Raw genomic sequence first — 17673 nt, forward strand, 5'->3', positions numbered from 1 at the left:
CTTTGTTAAATTTGTTAATTATTTCAGTGAGATTTTTAGTTGATTCTCTAGGATTCTCTAAGTACATGATCTTATCACCTGCAAAAATGGATAGTTTTGTTTCTTTGTCACCTATTCTAATTCCTTCAATTTTTCTTCTTCTTTTATTGGTACAACTAACATTTCTAATACAAAATTCAGTAATAGTGGTGATGGGCATCCTTGCTTCATCCATGATTTTGTTGGAAAGACTTCTAGCATATCTCCATTACAGGCCATGCTTGCTGATAGTTTTAGGTAGATACTACTGTATATTTGAAGGAAAGCTTCATCTAACTATTTTTTAGGTTTTTTTTTAAATAGAAGTGGATGTTGTATTTTGTCAAAAGCTTTTTCTGCAGCTACTGAGATAATCATATAATTTCTGTTGGTATGATAAATTATGCTGTTTTCTAATAATAAACCAGTCTTGCATTCCTGGTATAAATCCCACTAAATAATAGTGTATGATCCTGGTCATGTATTGCTGTAACCTCCTTGACAGTATTTTATTTACAATTTTTGCATCAATATTCATTAAGAAAATTGGTCTATAGTTTTCTTTCTCTGTTTTCACTCTTCCTGTTTTAGGTGTCAGCACCATATCTATGTCATAAAAGGAATTTGGCTGGACTACTTTTTTGCCTCTTTTCCCAAAGAGTTTATGTAGCATTGCAATTAATCGTTCTTTAAATGTTTGGCAGAATTCACTTGGGAATCTATCTGACCCTGGAGATTTCTTCTTAGGGAGTTCTTTGTTGTCTTGTTCAATTTATTTTTATAACATGGAATTATTTAGGTATTCTATGTCCTCCTTCTATTAATCCAGGGAATGTATATTTTTGTAAATATTCATTAATTTCACTTAGGTTTTCAGATTTATTGGCATATAGTTAGGTAAAATAGTTTCTAATAATTGCTTTAATTTACTTTTCATTGGTGGTAAATTAACCTTTTTCATTTTTTATGTTGGTAATTGGTTTTCTTCTTTTTTAACCAAGTCAGTCAATGTTTTATCTATTTTGTTTTTTCCCCCATAAAACCAGCTACTAGTTTAATTTATTAATTCAATGGTTTTCTTATCTTCAATTTTATTACTCTCTCCTTTGATATTCAGGATTTCCAATTTGTGTTTAATTGGAAATGTTTAATATTTACCCAAGTGAAATAGATCTTTCCTGCCAACCTAAACTGCCTTGGGATTGAGCTAATTGTTTCACCCTGTCTTTTTGTTGATTCTGCACTCCAGAACTCATTTTGCAGCATTATTTTTATAGTTGTTTGGAGGTGAATTTGGAGAGCTCAGACAAGTTCCTGCCTTATTCTGTCATCTTGGTTCTTCCCCCTACTAGGTTTTATTTAAGAGAAAGAATTATGATAAAAATTTTCATTATCTCTGATGCTAAAGATTTTGCCCTTTTTTTTCCAATGTTAAAAGGTTATTGCAATAATTTGCATAATTTCCAAATCTAAAATGATTGTATTTTAATAGCTTTTAGTTTCCAATATATACTTCAATTTTCCAAAATGGAACATAGAACACTCATTTTTAATATGTGATATTGTAGGCTAAATGAGGCATAAAGAGAGTTCCATTGAAATTTAACAAAATTTAAATGTAAACATTACAAAATTAATTTCCCAAATAATTATTGATTAGACAAAACAACAAGAATGAAAGAGTTACTGCAATAGGATCTCTCTCATACACACACATTTCCTGGTTTATCTATTCTCTAATTTAGAAATGTTTGCTGAATTTGTGGAATTCTAAAACCTTTCACAGAGAGACAATTTTTTGTTTATGTCTCTGTTGTCTTGTATCCTGCTGGCACTTGATAAATGTCACTGGCATTTGATTAATTGCTGACACTTGATTAATTGGAGAAAAGAGGGTGGACAAGATGACTTCTTAAGGTCCTTGCCAATCTTGTGATTCATTGAGCCCAGTTGATAAGTGGTAGCATGCTAATAGAATTGTGTTAGTTCAAGAAATGGGAGATCAGCACAGGATTCATGAATATGTGTGTGCATGTAGATGCATTATATATGCACAAGAATATAGGCATGTTACACATATATAAGTATCATGCACATATATATGGATATACATGTATATATATACACATGTGTATATACATACATAAACACTGCATTAAATGATTGTACAATCTAATAGGAGAAGACAACATGTGAAAGAAAGTTGAAAAGGGTGGGGATGAGAGGAGGGAAAAAGCAAGAATACAGTGTAGGGGCATGATGGAGAAGTCTAAAATAGGGAATCTGGTGGTAAAGGGGGAGCACCCTATGCTGATTTTACTTTTGAAGAAACTGTGGTCTAGAAAGCTTAGGTGAAATTTGCAAAGTCAGGCAGGTATTAAGTGGAAGTGTCATAATTTGGAATTTAAATGTGTCTTCCATTTCCATTCATTGTATTGTAGGTTTAGAGCTGGAAGGAATGTCATCTATTCCAATTCCCAACTTTTATAGTTGAAGACTAAGGCCCAGGCAGATTGTGATTCACCCAAGGTCACAGTGGTATTAGATGAAATCACCAGGTCAAATCCAGCACTGTTTTCTTGGTACCACATCTCTCTCTCAGAGTCTATCCTATAATATTCTAATAGGAAGTAGATCACAAGGTATGATGAAGGGGGTTAAAAAAAGCTGACCAACTCAGGACTGTTTATCTCTATAAGGAGTAGACTGTTTCTTGCAAGACTCTGTACTGAACATAATAGAGGAAACAAGACCATAAGATGCTTATTTTTATCTGTAGAAATGACCTCTATCAACTTTCTGCAGTCAAGGGCAATATATATGACATTACAATGAAAGCAGTTTGTAAGGAGGTAAATAAATGTGGACTTGATGTAAGGGAAAATCTAATAATTATTTCTATCCACAAGTGGAATTGGAGGGCTTTCTCCACAGTGGTAGGTTTCCCCTCAAAGGAGACTTTCAAACAAAAGAAGAATGGCAGCATGCTGGCTATGTTATGGAGAGTGTTCTCGATCAATGTTGGAATAGTGATCACTAAGGCCCCTTTCCACTCTGAGATCCCATGTGGTTGGTTGTCCCATGTGAAGTTCCTATATGTTAAACAGAAAAGAAGATATTTAGAAGAAATTACTTAAGTAAGTAAAATTTTCTTGGAAGAGGTACAGTTTTTCACTGTCTCTACACACTTGACATTCTAGTCAAATTGTTTTACTTTCTGTTCCTGATACACAACGTCTCCTATCCTACCTCTATACCCATGCTGAATCTGATGCTTCAGATGCTCCCTCTCCCCATCTTTGCCTCCTTCTTTGTTTTTCTTTTTTAGTAATTTACTTATTTTAGTCTTCAATAGTCATTTCCACAAGATTTTAACCTCCAAATTTTCTCCCCATTTCTCCCTTCTCCCCACTCAAAGATGGCATGCATTCTTATTACCTCTTCCCCCAGTTTGCCCTCCCCTGTATCATCCCACAACCCCCTTATCCACTTCCCCTTACTTTCTTATAGGGCAAGATAGATTTCTATAATCCATTGCCCTGTTTCTATGCCATCCTCCCTTATCCCCTTCCCCCTAACTTTCTACACAACTATTTCCCAGTTACATGTAAAAATGATTTTTAACATTTGCTTTTTAAAACTTTGAGTTCCAAATTCTCTCCCTTCTTTCCTCTCCATCCACCCTTATCGAGAAGGCAAGCAATTAAATGTGGGTTATACATGTGTAGTTATGCAGAACACTTCCATAATAGTCATGGTATGAAAGACTAACTATACTTCCCTCCATCTTATCCCACCCCCATTTATTCTATTCTTTCCTTTGACCCTGTCCCTTTTCAAAAGTGTTTGCTTCCAACTATTCCCTCCCTTAATCTGCCCTCCTTTCTATCATCCCCCTTATCTCCTTCCCCCCTACTTTCTGTAGGGTAAGATACCCAATTGAGTGTGCATGTTATTCCCTCCTTAAGTCAAATCCAGTGAGAATGAAGGTCACTCATTCCCTCTCCACCACCCCTCTTCCCCTCCATTGTGGAACCTTTTTCTTGCCTCTTTAATGTGAGATAATTTATCCCATTCTATCTCTCCCTTTCTCCTTCTCCCAATATATCCCTCTCTTACTCCTTAATTTTTTAGATATCATCCCTTCATATACAATTCACCCTGTGCCCTCTGTGTATGTGTGTATAAGTATGTATGTATGTATATGCATATGTATTCTCTCTGATGACCCTAATAGTGAGAAAGATTTCATGAATTACAAATATCATCTTTCCATGTAGGAATGGAAACAGTACAACTTTAATAAGTCCCTTATCATTTCTCTTTTCTGTTTACCTTTTCATGCTTCTCTTGCTTCTTGTATTTGAAAGTCAAATTTGCTATTCAGCTCTGCTCTTCTCCTCAAGAATGCTTGAAAGTCCTCTATTTCACTGAATGTCCATTTTCTTCCCTGAAGTATTATGTGCAGTTTTTCTGGATAGGTGATTTTTGGTTTTAATTCTAGTTTCTTTGACCTCTGGAATATCATATTCCAAGCCCTTCAATCCCTTAATATATAAGCTGCTAAATCTTGTGTTATCCTGATTATGTTTCCAGAATATTCAAATTGTTTCTTTCTGACTGCTTGCAATAATTTCTCCTTGACCTGGGAACTCTGGAATTTGGTTGCAATAGTCCTAGGAGTTTTCCATTTAGGAACTCTTTCAAGAGATGATTGATGGATTCTTTCAATTTCTATTTTACCTTCTGGTTCTAGAATATCAGGACAGTTTTCCTTGATAATTTCTAGAAAGATGATGTCTAGGGTCTTTTTTTTTTTATCATGGCTTTCAGATAGTTCAACAATTTTAAAATTATATCTCTTGGATCTATTTTCCAAGTCAGTGATTTTTCCAATGAGATATTTCACATTGTTTTCTTTTCTTTTTTTTTAAGCAATTGGGGTTAAGTAACTTGCTCAAGGTTACACAGCCAGGTGTTTCTGGGTGGTTGCTAAGTATCTGAGCCCAGATTTGATCCCAGGTCTCCTGACTCTGGGGCTGACGCTCTTACTCACTGTACTACCTGGCCCCCCCTTCACATTGTTTTCTATTTTTTCCTTCTTTTGGTTCTGTTTTATAATTTCTTGCTTTTTCATAAAGTCATTTGGAATTAAGTGGAAGAGTCACAATTTGAACTTAGCTTTGCTTGATTCATTTTTTTAGTGCCCCTTTAAAATTTGTTTGTGTTTTGATCATTAGTCATGTTCAACTCTTGATGACCCCTTTTGGGATTTTCTTACCAAAAATACTGGTGTGGTTTGTCATTCCCTTCTCCAGGTCATTTTACAGATAAGGAAACAGAAACAAACAGGGCTAAATGACTTGCCCAGGGTCATATAGATAATAAATGTCTGTGACTAGAATTGAACTTGGGTCCTCTTGACTACCCAGCCAGTACTCTATCCAGTTAGCCAACTTCAAAATTACTATGTACATAATTATTTTGGATAATAAAAGTTGATATTGATGCTGGTGGATGGTGCCAGGTAAATAGGCCAAAAATTTCCAAATTATCTTGACCCAGTGACTGAAGTAACTGAATTGTGCTTAGAAAAAAGGGGGGGGGAGGTTAGTGTTTCCCATTCTAGGGAAAGGGAAAGAATAAAGCCTTAAAAGAATGATGAATATTTGTTGAGTTGAAGTGAATAAAATTACACCGATTTTAGTTCCCTGTTTGAGATCAGAGGCCTGAATTGTCACACCTGGTTCATAGTGACCTGTCACCACATCTGGATATAATTTCTGGTATTTTCTCTTCATTTTCCTTTCTATACCTTCTTTGTCCACCCACTTAATATGAAAAGAGTACATTTGTAGTGCTTATTCACAAATGATTTGAGAAATAGAAACATTTCTAAATTGTTCAGAAGAGTAAGGTCAATAGAATTCTGCTTAAAACAAATCTACCAAATTCCAGGCTGCATGGCCCCTAATCATTCTAACCAAATACTTTACTAAATTTCCTTAGACATAATATGATCCATGATCCTGTGAAACCCAGGAAACACTGACCATTCTGTCGTCTTCCCCTCTTTGCTAAGGATGAGAATAGTATCTCATCTTCAGAGGACACCCAAGCAAAATTTAGAAATCACTCATTGCTGGGCTCTCTGGCTAGAGTTTATTGCTTCCTGGTTCATCCCTAGCTAATCATGAAACTTTCTGATGATTGGGTGATATGGACAGAATGGGGCATATCATCTCCCTCTACTCCCTTTAGAAGAATTTACTTTCATTATAATACCTCCAATGAGAGGAATACAATTACATTTCTAATGTTCCCTCTTTTTTTCATTGATATTACTTCATAATATTAAGCTAATTAGCTTCCCCCTCTTGTCAGCAAGGGAAAAACCAAGGAAATATGAGTATTAAGTAACTTGATGAGAATTCATCTATCACTCAGATTATTCTCAAAATTCACACACACACACACACACACACACACACACACACTTTCTTTACAGAGAAACACCAAGAAGGAAGACTGAATAGGACAAAGTAAATGATTACACTTGGAGGCAGAGGGAAGGGAAGAGGTCAAAGATGACTCCAAAGTTTCTTTTGGCTGCATCACTTTTGAGAGAAGACTGACTGCAAGTATCTTTTGATCATAGAATCATAGAATTTTAAGAAACTTAGAGATTAGCTAATCACTCATTTTGCAGATGAGAAAAAGCTCACGAAAGTTTAAATGACCTCATAATAGATGAGAGCTGGCCCTACCTTTCCAAAAAGATAAATAGACCGCAGTTTAGAAGGGAGGACAAAGATTTGTTTGGGGTTTGTTGTTTTTCCTTTTTTCCTAGCAACTGTATAGTTTATAAATATTAAAGGAGGTCATTTGGGCACCAGTGATTCCACATTTTGATTTATAAGATTCATAGAATTTTAGATCTGGCAAGGAACTGAGACATAATCCAGTCTTTATTTGACAGACAAAAATAACTATTTTTTAAAAATATTTATATAGTGCTTTAAGGTTTTCAGATGTTTTTATCAGCATTTTTATTTTTGATCTTCATACTAGTCCTGTGAAATAGGTGCTGCAGTAGTTAGACCACTGTACTTGTAATTAGCAAGGTGTTCAATCATTTCAGTTGTGTCTGACTTATGATGAATTCATTTGGGTTTTTCTTTGCAAAGATACTGGAGTGATTTGCTATTCCCTTCTCCAGATCATTTTACAAATGAAGAAACTGAGGCAAACAGGATTAAGTGACTTGGCCAGGGTCACACAGTTAATAAGCATTTGAGGCCAGATTTGAACTCATATCTTCCTGATTGCAGGCTCAGTTCCCTAGTCACTGTACTGCCTAAGCTGTCCTTGGTATTAGAAAGAACTGAGTTCAAACATGACCTCAGAGAGTTAATAGCTATGTGACCCTGGCAAGATAGTTAAAAGCTATTTGTCTCAGTTTTATCATCTGTAAAATGGGGGTAACAACATCTACCTCCCATAGATGTTGTGAAGATCAAGTAAGATAATATTGTAAAATGCTAGTTATTATTATATCTATTTTAAAAACAAGGAAACTTTAGCTAGGATATGTTAAGAACTTGTCCATGGTCACATAGCTAGTAGTGTCATAGACAAAATTTGATTCCAGGTTTCCTGTTTTCAAACTCAATACTTTTTTCATTCTATAAATGAGATACCAAAATCACCAAGCTAATTAGAAAGAGATCAAGAAATAGCATCCCAATTTTCTGAATGGTAAAAAAAAGTTATTGTTTCACTATACCAAACTACTTCTTCCAAATTTTATAAACATATTAAAAACTTTGTTGTGTTATTGTTTTGTTTTGTTTTCCTTTATTAACAGGAATGTGCAGGGCAGCTAGGTGGCACAGTGCATAGAGCACCATCCCTGAAGTCAGGAGGACCTGAGGTCAAATCTGGCCTCAGACACTTAACACACTAGCTGTGTGACTTTGGGCAAGTCACTTAATCACAATTTCCCTCCAAAAGAGCAAAAACAAAATAAAACAAAACAAAAAACAGGGATGTGGTTTAGAGATGGAAAGGAGGAAAAGTATTCCATTTACCTCTACAGAGGAATTTCATTTCATTTCATCACCTCTAAAGAAAATGGTGTGTTTTTAAAATATATTTCTCATTGCTGAAGAGCAAAGGAAGAGGAAGGATAGAAAGGAAACATTTTATTCCTCATAGTGTGAGATGATTGTACTGGGATTTGTCAATCAGATCAGATCTTGCATCACCCTCAGAAGTTATTCTCCATTAATATTTCATGTGGCTGGAGTTGATATATTTTTATGCCATTACTGAAAGGATAACCTATACAAGTTATATTTCCAAAATTCATATCATGTTTGGCTAAACAGGGAAAAATCCATTCATCTAATTTATACATATGTCTTGTCCCTCTCACTGTGTGGCTGCCCACATCCCAGCCTACATTTTGCTTTTTACAGTTTTTCCATTTGGAAGCTAAAGTCAGCATCCTCACCAATCATAACACCTCCAGTATCTTCAGTTCTCCTGCCATTACCCTGGCAACAAAGAGGACAGGACATAAATAGCCACTATGCCAAACATATTCACTGCCTCGTTATGCTCGTGGGAGTTAGTGTTGTCAAGGGAAGTTTATGAAAAAGTAAAGTAAATTTTGATTTACCAGTGAAATGCCTTTATAAAGAGCACATTCTCATTTTATTTTCTATGAGATTCTGAGGTTCTTGAGGGCAAAGACCAAGTTTCATCCAAACTTTGGAACCTAGTATAAGACTTCTCACAGAGAGTGCATAATATATATTTAGTGGTATCTTATTTTGGTGAATTTCAGAATGAATACTGGTCAAACAAACCTCTAAATACAAATGACATACTTTTTTTTTGTAACTGTGCCCCCAGACTAGATGTACAAAAACCTTAGGCCTGATCACACTGCAGATAGGCATGGGACCTTTGACCTACTCCATTTCTGACCAGGTCAGTTCACCTGTCCTTAGGCCACCTCCTGGTCTCCTTCTCTTGGAGGGTTACTATATTGGTGCTGAACTTAGTGTGGATATCCAATCAGTTTTAGGGAATGCAGCTCAGAACTCATGAACTTAGATCCACCAACTTTAGACTCCCCAGTTTCAGAAATTGTCACCATGTACTACAACACCCAGAATAAATGATACACATAATTTTTTTTTCTGTTTCAATATGACATAAATACAAATCTAAGCGTTTTTTTTATTTTGACAAATAATATTGAAGCAAAGGCATAAATCACAACTAAACTTAATAGTTATCGTAAAGGCATTGACATGGAAAGAGAGAAAGAGAGACAGACAGAGACACACATACAGAGACAGACATGGCAGGGAGAGGGAGATAGAAACAGGGATGGGTATAGAGATGGAGGCGGAGGTAGAGATGGAGGTAGAATAAGGATAGAGAGGGTAAAAAATAGGTGAATAATTGGGAAGGGCAGTTAGTAAATTGTGGCTCAGAGGACACTCCATTTTGGGATATGGTCTCTTCAGGGGAAGAAGTAGTTTGACCTTCATTCCAATGAAAGAAAAGTTAGGCTTAGGAAAAGGACACCTTATTCGGGAGACCCTGGGAATAGTAGCTGTTCCATACAAGGATTTGGGCAACCTTATAAGGTTTTCCCTTGTCACTTTTCCCTTGTCACTGAACTGGGGCAAAACTACAATAACCCTATTCTTTTTAGGGCTCTGCTCCATTGATTTTTGAATTATGATTTGAAATCTGGGATAACACTTATACCTCTGGACTACCTTGGTTCCTTACATCTTTATGGATATAAGAAGTTACTTTAGTCAATACACACTTTTCTTTTATCTAAGTCCTCTTCCCTGCTACTCCTACCCCATATCCAAACCTCTAGAGATTCCAGTTTCTGTTTAATCATTTATTACAAAGTCAAATTTTCAAGAGATGAACTGTAGCAGAATGGATCAATATGGAACCCTTGCCTTTTTTTGAGCCCTATTTTTAAAGATTGTCCCTTTGGAATGGCCATAAACATGCAAAAAGCATAGATCAGAAATGCCAGTAAACATTACATAAGGCAAATATTTCCATTGGCCCTTTCCATGTGCACCCCAAGGACACCAGCCAACACTATCTGTGTGCCTATGGGAATAGCTTAAGTGATAAATAATATTAAGTATAACATTTGAATTGTCCAACTCTAAGAAAAGAACAATTTTTACGTATATAAAAAATACATACAAAAATGAGTATAGCCTTAATAACTAATGAACATAATAATGATCAGTCTCAAATCCAGAGGAAGTATTCCTACCTACATCTTGAAATACAGGTGATGAACTCAGAAAAGAGACATATGTTTAGACATGGCAAAGGAGACGATGGGTTTTGCATGATAATGCATATTTGTTGCAACAGTTTTTTTTTGTCTTTTTCCAGTGGGAAGAGGACAGGAAGTAAGGAAAATATTTTTTTATTATTTTCTTAAAAATAAACTAAATTAAATTAGATTTGCTGTGAATATACTTTGTTGAGAGATATTGTACTACAATGGAAAGAATATAGCTTTGCCATGTCTATGATGGAAAAATTGCCACCTCTCTGGGCTTCGATTTTTCTCAGCTGTAAAAGGGGGATAATATTTTCACTGCCCCATGGGACTGTACTGAAGAATGTTTTCTAAACTGGAAGCAGAATATAAATGTAAGTTATTGTTACTATTTGCCAGTGGTTTAAGGTATACTGGGTCAATGCACAAATAAATATTTATGCTTAGCACATAGTAGGCTCATAATTAATTCTTGAATGACCACACACACTCATACACACACATACAGATACAAGCATGAAGACCCAGATACACAAATAAATGTCTTAGGAAAAGAAAAAAAAATGCAGTAGGGTTCTAAATATCTCTTTGGTGGAGACGTTATTTTGTGCAAAGGAAAAATTGCAACATTTAAATTTCCATGTATCACAATACAATATAATAAAGTACAAGTGCAGGAATAAGTTGTTTCTAAAAGAAAGATGAGGGGAAATTCTTGAAGAGTGTGTACATCTTCTTTTATCCTTCAAAGAAATAAAGTGAATAATGTGTTTTGAAACGTGCAATTTCACAGATATCCATTATATTTTCTCTTTTCTGCATATTCTCAGGTTTGGTAAACTATCGAGGTAGTCAATGATAAACCCTTTAGAAGTACATTTTTTCAGCCAACTAATGGCCCCTTGAAAGCCATTTAGTCTATTACATGAGTGATATACCTTTGTTACTGTCATTGTTCTTATACAGTTGTTTTTCAATTGTGTCTGTTCAATTTGTAACCTCATTAGGGGTTTTCTTGACAAAGGCACTGGATGAGGCAACTAAATTAAACAGGGTTAAGTGACTTGATCAGACTCACCCAGCTAGTAAGCATCTAAGGTCAGATTTGAACTCAGGAAGACAAGTCTTCCTGTCTCAGGACTCTCATAGCATCTGTACAATGTATGAATATAGGTACATAGTTGTGCTTTGTATTTAAGTGATAGAAAACTTTACTCATCCCCATTTAAAATCAGATATCAAAGCTTAAATACTATCTATATGCACATTTCCAATTGTTTCTCATCACCATTATCTCCTATACAACCCTTGTTTTACTCTTGTAAAAATAAATTTACCTTTACTCGTCATTAGTATATATCTTCTAGAGAATGATTCATGTGACCTAGTGTATAGAAAGCAAGCCTCAGGGATCATAAGACCTGGGATCCAGTCCTGCTTCTAACAAATACTGGCTATGTGTGCTTGAGCAACTCACTTAATCTCTCAATGCACTAGGCAACTCTCTACAACTATAAATTTTAAAAAAACTAGAGAGTTTCCTAATTTGGGATTTTCCTCTGTCATTGGTATCATAGGTCTAGTCCTCACCCGTATTTTTGTCTATATACTCTTTTAAACATTATTTTTAATATATGAAATAAAGTAAGCATTTCCATAACATAGATTTTTTCAAAAAGATGATTATACATGAAACTGCATATCTATTATATACAACTTGCTCTTCCTTTTAAATATGTAATAATGTTATCACATAATATTTTCCCTTTTTTCTTCCCTCCTTCTCCAAACTAGAGATAGCTACAATTAGGTACAAAAATGTATGTGTAATATGTGAGTGTATGTGTGTATAAAATCATTCTATACATACTTCTGTTTATCAGCTCTTTCTCTAGATGTAAATAGCTTCTTCCTTCATATGTCCTTTGTAGTTAATGTGGGTATTTATAATAGCCAGAATGTCTTAGTCATTCAATGTTATTTTTAAAACCATATTACTATTACTAAATATTGGTCATGCTCATTTCACTCTTCGTTATTTTGTGCAAATTTGTCCATGTTTTTCTAAAATCCATGAGCTTATCATTTCTTATATCACAGTAGTAGTCTATCATTATCATATACCACAACCTGTTCAGCCATTCCTCAATTGAGGGGCATATATCTTTATGTGATTTCCCCTCCCCCCATTCATTCTCACTAAAGTTTTCATTTTGCTAACACAGAAAAGGAAACTACTATGACTCTTTTAGGGTTTTTTGCAAGTCAACATGACAGAGGAAATATCTGCCATGTAATAGTGACTCTCTTCTCCCTCATTGCCCCCAGCCAGTCTGTCTTTACTCTGTTAGCTCATGGGAGCACAGATTTTGAGCTAGCTTACAAGGCATCTATCCTATTCCTGCTTCTGTCACTTTTGAGCTATCTTCTTAGGTAAATCATAACTTCACCAAGTCTTAGTTTCTTCATCAGCCAAATGAACTGGTTGTACTTGATAGCTTCTAAGGTCCCTTCCAATCCTACATTTATGGTTCTATGATACCTTCATTTCATTCAGGAGGAAAATGTGGCCCAGAGTAGTAAAGTATGTACTCAGAGTCACAAACCCCATAATGACTTCAGCTGGATTGGGTATTCTAGTCTCTGACTCTGAAGTGTCCACCAGAAATTATACACCAAAGCCCTCTCCCAGTCACAACCTGCCAGAGGGGGGACCCTACCACTGCCCCTGGAAACCACCTGTTAGACCACAGTAGTCAGGGGACTTTCCACCTGTGTTGCTAGAAACATTACATCCTTGAACCCCAGATACAGTTCTGTTTTTGTTTGTATCCAGGCTTTGCTAGGTACCCAAGGCTTCACTAGAAATGTCACATTTTGTTGTTAACAACATTTTGTTCTATAAAAACTTGCTCTGCAGAAGGCTCGGGGCTGTCTTCCTTACTTGGGAGGCAATTGCCGGCTAAATAAACACTCCTATCAAACTGTAATTGGCATTGCTGTCCTGTTTTACTCGGTTGTCCGCTTCAACTCCAAATCTGCCAGACTTTGCCACACATCACTTTGCTACCTTCTCATGGCCATATTGAAATATGAAAGTCTAGTTAAGTATCTTGACCTCTCCTTGAGATTTCCAAATAGAAAAATCCTTTTTTTCCCCAGCCTGATTCAGTTACCTTTGTAAGAAACAAGCTCTCTCAAAGCCAATTTCTCCATCTGTAAGACTATAATAATCATATCTTCTAGACTGTTTAGTTTTAAAACCATAGGATTACTAGGAATGACAAAAAAGGACTCTTGATTCATTTATGCCACAGAACACACATCAAGTATATGTTGGCACAGTTCTCATTTCCCTCTCCAGCACCTGATTTTCTAGGATTTGAGTTTCACACAGTTGGGGACCTCATTTAGTCCAACAGGCTCTATGCTTCCTAGTGTCCATTACGCTCAAGGTCTTCCAAATGATAATACCTTTATCCAAAACAACAGCAGTTTGAGTATAATTTATCATTCTTCTAAAGACCTTTGAGTGTACTACCTACCCTCCCTTTATAGCTTTCAGAATCTTCTTCTTAGAGCTCAGATACATGAGACAAGTGTACCCAAAGACAGTGTACTATATTATTTCATCTAAAATATTTACCTCTTCCATTTCACTTTGCAAGCAATTGTGCAACAATAAAAAAAAGAAAGCACAAATTAAAGGTCAAAATAATCTATTTATTGCTAAAGCTTTCAATGAAACCTAGATGATACACTTTAATTAGTCCTGCCCTTGCTGGCATGACAGTACCATATGATGGTACCCATCTTAGGATTTGAGTAAAAATAGCAACTCTGCTGTATATGTACCCACTATGTGAAGTGTATAGAACTGGGATGGGGGGAAGAGAGGAAGGAAGGAAGGGAGGGAGGGAGCAAGGGAGGAAGGAAGGAAGGGAGGGAGGGAGGGAGGGAGGAAGGGAGGGAGGGAGGAAGGGAGGAAGGAAGGGAGGGAGGAAGACCTCAGACTGATAATATCTAAACTCAATCTTGGCTATTATTGTTATTATTACCTTAAATTATTACCTGCCTTAATTTATTACCTTTAATTATTAAATTGACACCTGGGATAGACCTTAACTTAAATAGATCAAGGTATTCCACTGCATACATAGCCATCTCCAAGTCACCTTGATCTATGTCTTGCCACTGGACCCAGATGGCTTTGGGGGAGAGTGAAGCTGGTGACTTTTCGTAGTGGTGCCTCACTTAAATCCAATTCACTTGCAAGTCAAGGAATTGACTTCCTGAGGTCATCGTCCTCTTCGAGAATGAAGGACAAACAACAAAAAATTATTACCATGGGCAGGGCACTGACACATCTAATCATTTTACACAACTAAATCTAATATCTTATCTATCTCAGTTCAGACTTGAAATCCACAGACACAGATACTTGTCCAGCAAATGTGGATTTTATTTTATTTCTTAGTAATCTTCTTTCAGTCCTTTAAGTTTTTCATAATTATTGATGGCTTAATAATAGCAGGGAACAGTATTCATTATCCCATAATCCCCTAGTCCATGTAACAACTTTTTCTTAAACAAGACTTTCAAAGAGAAATATCAAGAAGAGATGGTTACACAAATTGTTTCAATTATTTTTTTCATGTTGACTGTAAGTCTCCTTTAACCATAGACAAAGTCCAAGGTATCATTTTGTAGAAACTTTTCCCTGTGTGAGCTGGCTTAATCTTTCCCCACAAAAAGATGTTATTTATGGTTCAGATCTTTTGAAGGTGGGTAAAAGACATGGTTTCAGTTCAATATGGAAGTCATTAAAAGAAAGGTCCCTCAACTCATGCAAATGAACACTTGCTCAATAATTTAGTCTGTGGTAGTGATGGGGTAATAGAACCTGGACCCCTAAAAAGAAAAGACCACACCTTTGAAAGCAACCCAGTCTCTGAATTTTCCTCTGCATTTCAGCAGCCCAGATCTCTGGCTTCTACCCCAGGCAACTGGCCCACTCCAGCCCACCTAGATCATCTAATTGTCTTACTTGACATTCCTTTCATGGTAGCTCTTGGCCCACCACAGAATACTTGCATATCCCTATCACTCCTTAATCTCATCCAGATCCTTTCACTGTCCCTTTTGTATATAAGCATTGAAGTGGACATCTGAGAAATAACAAGATAGCAGTGACAATTACAATTTAGGAGTGTTTATTAACCAGCTGGTGACTGCCTCCCCAGTAGGGAAGACAGCCTAGAGTTTTCTGCAAGGTACATTTTTATAGAACTAGATGTTACTAACAACAAAGTGTGATTCCAAGAGGGTGTAATGCTGTTTCTAGTGAAGCCTTGATTGCCTAGCAAAAACAAGAACAGACTTGCACCTGGGGCATGTTTCTAACAAGAACAGACTTGTATCTGGGGCATGTTTCTGGCAACACAGGTGAAAAGTTCCCTCACTATTGTGGCCTATTAGGTGGTTTCCAAGGACCCTGGTAGGGGCCCCTTCTGGCAGGTTTAGAGGGCTTTGGTGTTTAATTTCTGGTGGGCACTTCAGCATCAGTCTCACCCCCATTAAGTTGGAGGTTCTCTAGGAATCTAACCTACCTTATTGGGGTTATAATAAACCTTGTAATTTGACTGGAAGAAGGTTTGAGTGGGCAAATTCATTCCTGGCAGATGCCTCCCTGTACCCTGCATTTTGGGATTCCCAGAAATCCCAAACTGAATCAGTAGGAAAGGTCTGACTCAGAATGGTGTCCTTATAATTTAGGGTCAAGCCTGGGGTTAAATGAGACATTTATATACTCAATCTAACAGTTAGCAAAAGGTAACTTAGCACGAGCACAGGAAGGATAGTCAAGGAGTATATTTGATGGATCATTCTGTGGAGTGGAGCTTCCTTACTTCCAAGTAGCCCAAGTGGTTCACTAGTCATCCATCAAAGAGGACATGGAGTTTCTTATGGCTTTTTGTACTTGGACTTACTGTATAAGAGGCAGTGCAACCAGGAAGTATCATTCAGGCAACTAAGAAAAGATGTCAGTGGCCCCAGTCTTTAGCCTCCTGAGTCAAGTCTCAGGGATCATTCCAATTCTTTTATAAAGAAAAGAACTAGCTCAATCCACATAGGACTTTGAGGAAATGCTCCCCTTACCACACAATCTTAGCACTCTGTGTACTACTCCACACTACCTCTTTTGAGATATTCAATCATTTTTTTTTTCAGTCATATCCAACTCTTTCATTTATCTATTTGGGATTTTCTCAGTAAAGATATTGGAGTGGTTTGCCACTTCCTTCTCCAGCTCATTTTACATATGGGGAAACTGAGGAAAACAGGGTTAAATAACTTGCCCAGGGTCACATAGCTAGTAAGTATATGCAGCCAGATTTGAACTCAGGAAGATGACTCTTCCTGATTCCAGGCCAGCACTCTGTCTGCTAGGCTATATAGCTGCCTCCTTTGGGATGCAGTTACTCCTGTTCTAGGAGAATCAGTGTATATGAAATCCTCATTCTATTTTAGCATTATTACAGTGCCTTAATATTTGTGTCTGCATCTTTTAACATCTCTTGTTAAATACATGGTCCTATTTTTAATATGATTGTTATTATTACAAATTTACTTCCATGCTATTTATTCAAATTGCAATCTTTATAGTACAAAGGAAATCAATGTATGTAAAATTTACTATTCAATTACAAAACTCTCAATTTCACATCTTAGAATTCTAGCAACAAGTATGTACATGTAATATAAATCACAATCAAAGACATACAGGTTTGGTACTAAATTCTTCAAAACATACACTAAGTTCATGTGTAATAGAACTAATAAGCAGCCCAAAGTTTTAGGGGAAGCAAAGCAATTACCCTGGGTTCTTCTTCTCTTCAGCTGGAGAATTTTCCATTTTAATATTCTAGGAGCCTAAGGGTAGAGCAGAGAAACCAGTGTGAATACTCTCTCTTCTACCATTACCTTAGCATAGAGCTTGGACACATTATCACCAACAGAAATGGAAGGGATGACCCAATTAAGACCCAGTGAAGTAGAGTTAAGAGTGGTAGACATATCCTCCCCAACATTCACCAGAATTATTATCTTGAATTAAATAGTGAAGTATAGACAAGAAATGTTGAATTGGTTGGTTTCCTGTGAGACACTTAAATATTAAAATGTGAATAATCCCTAGAAGGTATGAGGAAAGCATGCCTTTACACCTCTTTCAGGTGTTGCTTAACACTGATGCCTCTTGCAACTGTATAATTTACAAAAAAAATTAAAATAAGTTTTATTGAGGTATG

This window comes from Petaurus breviceps, unplaced genomic scaffold, assembly GCF_028583685.1.
Source record: "Petaurus breviceps papuanus isolate PSGF00001 unplaced genomic scaffold, PetGlider_PUasm1.0 80, whole genome shotgun sequence".
NCBI lineage: Eukaryota > Metazoa > Chordata > Mammalia > Diprotodontia > Petauridae > Petaurus > Petaurus breviceps.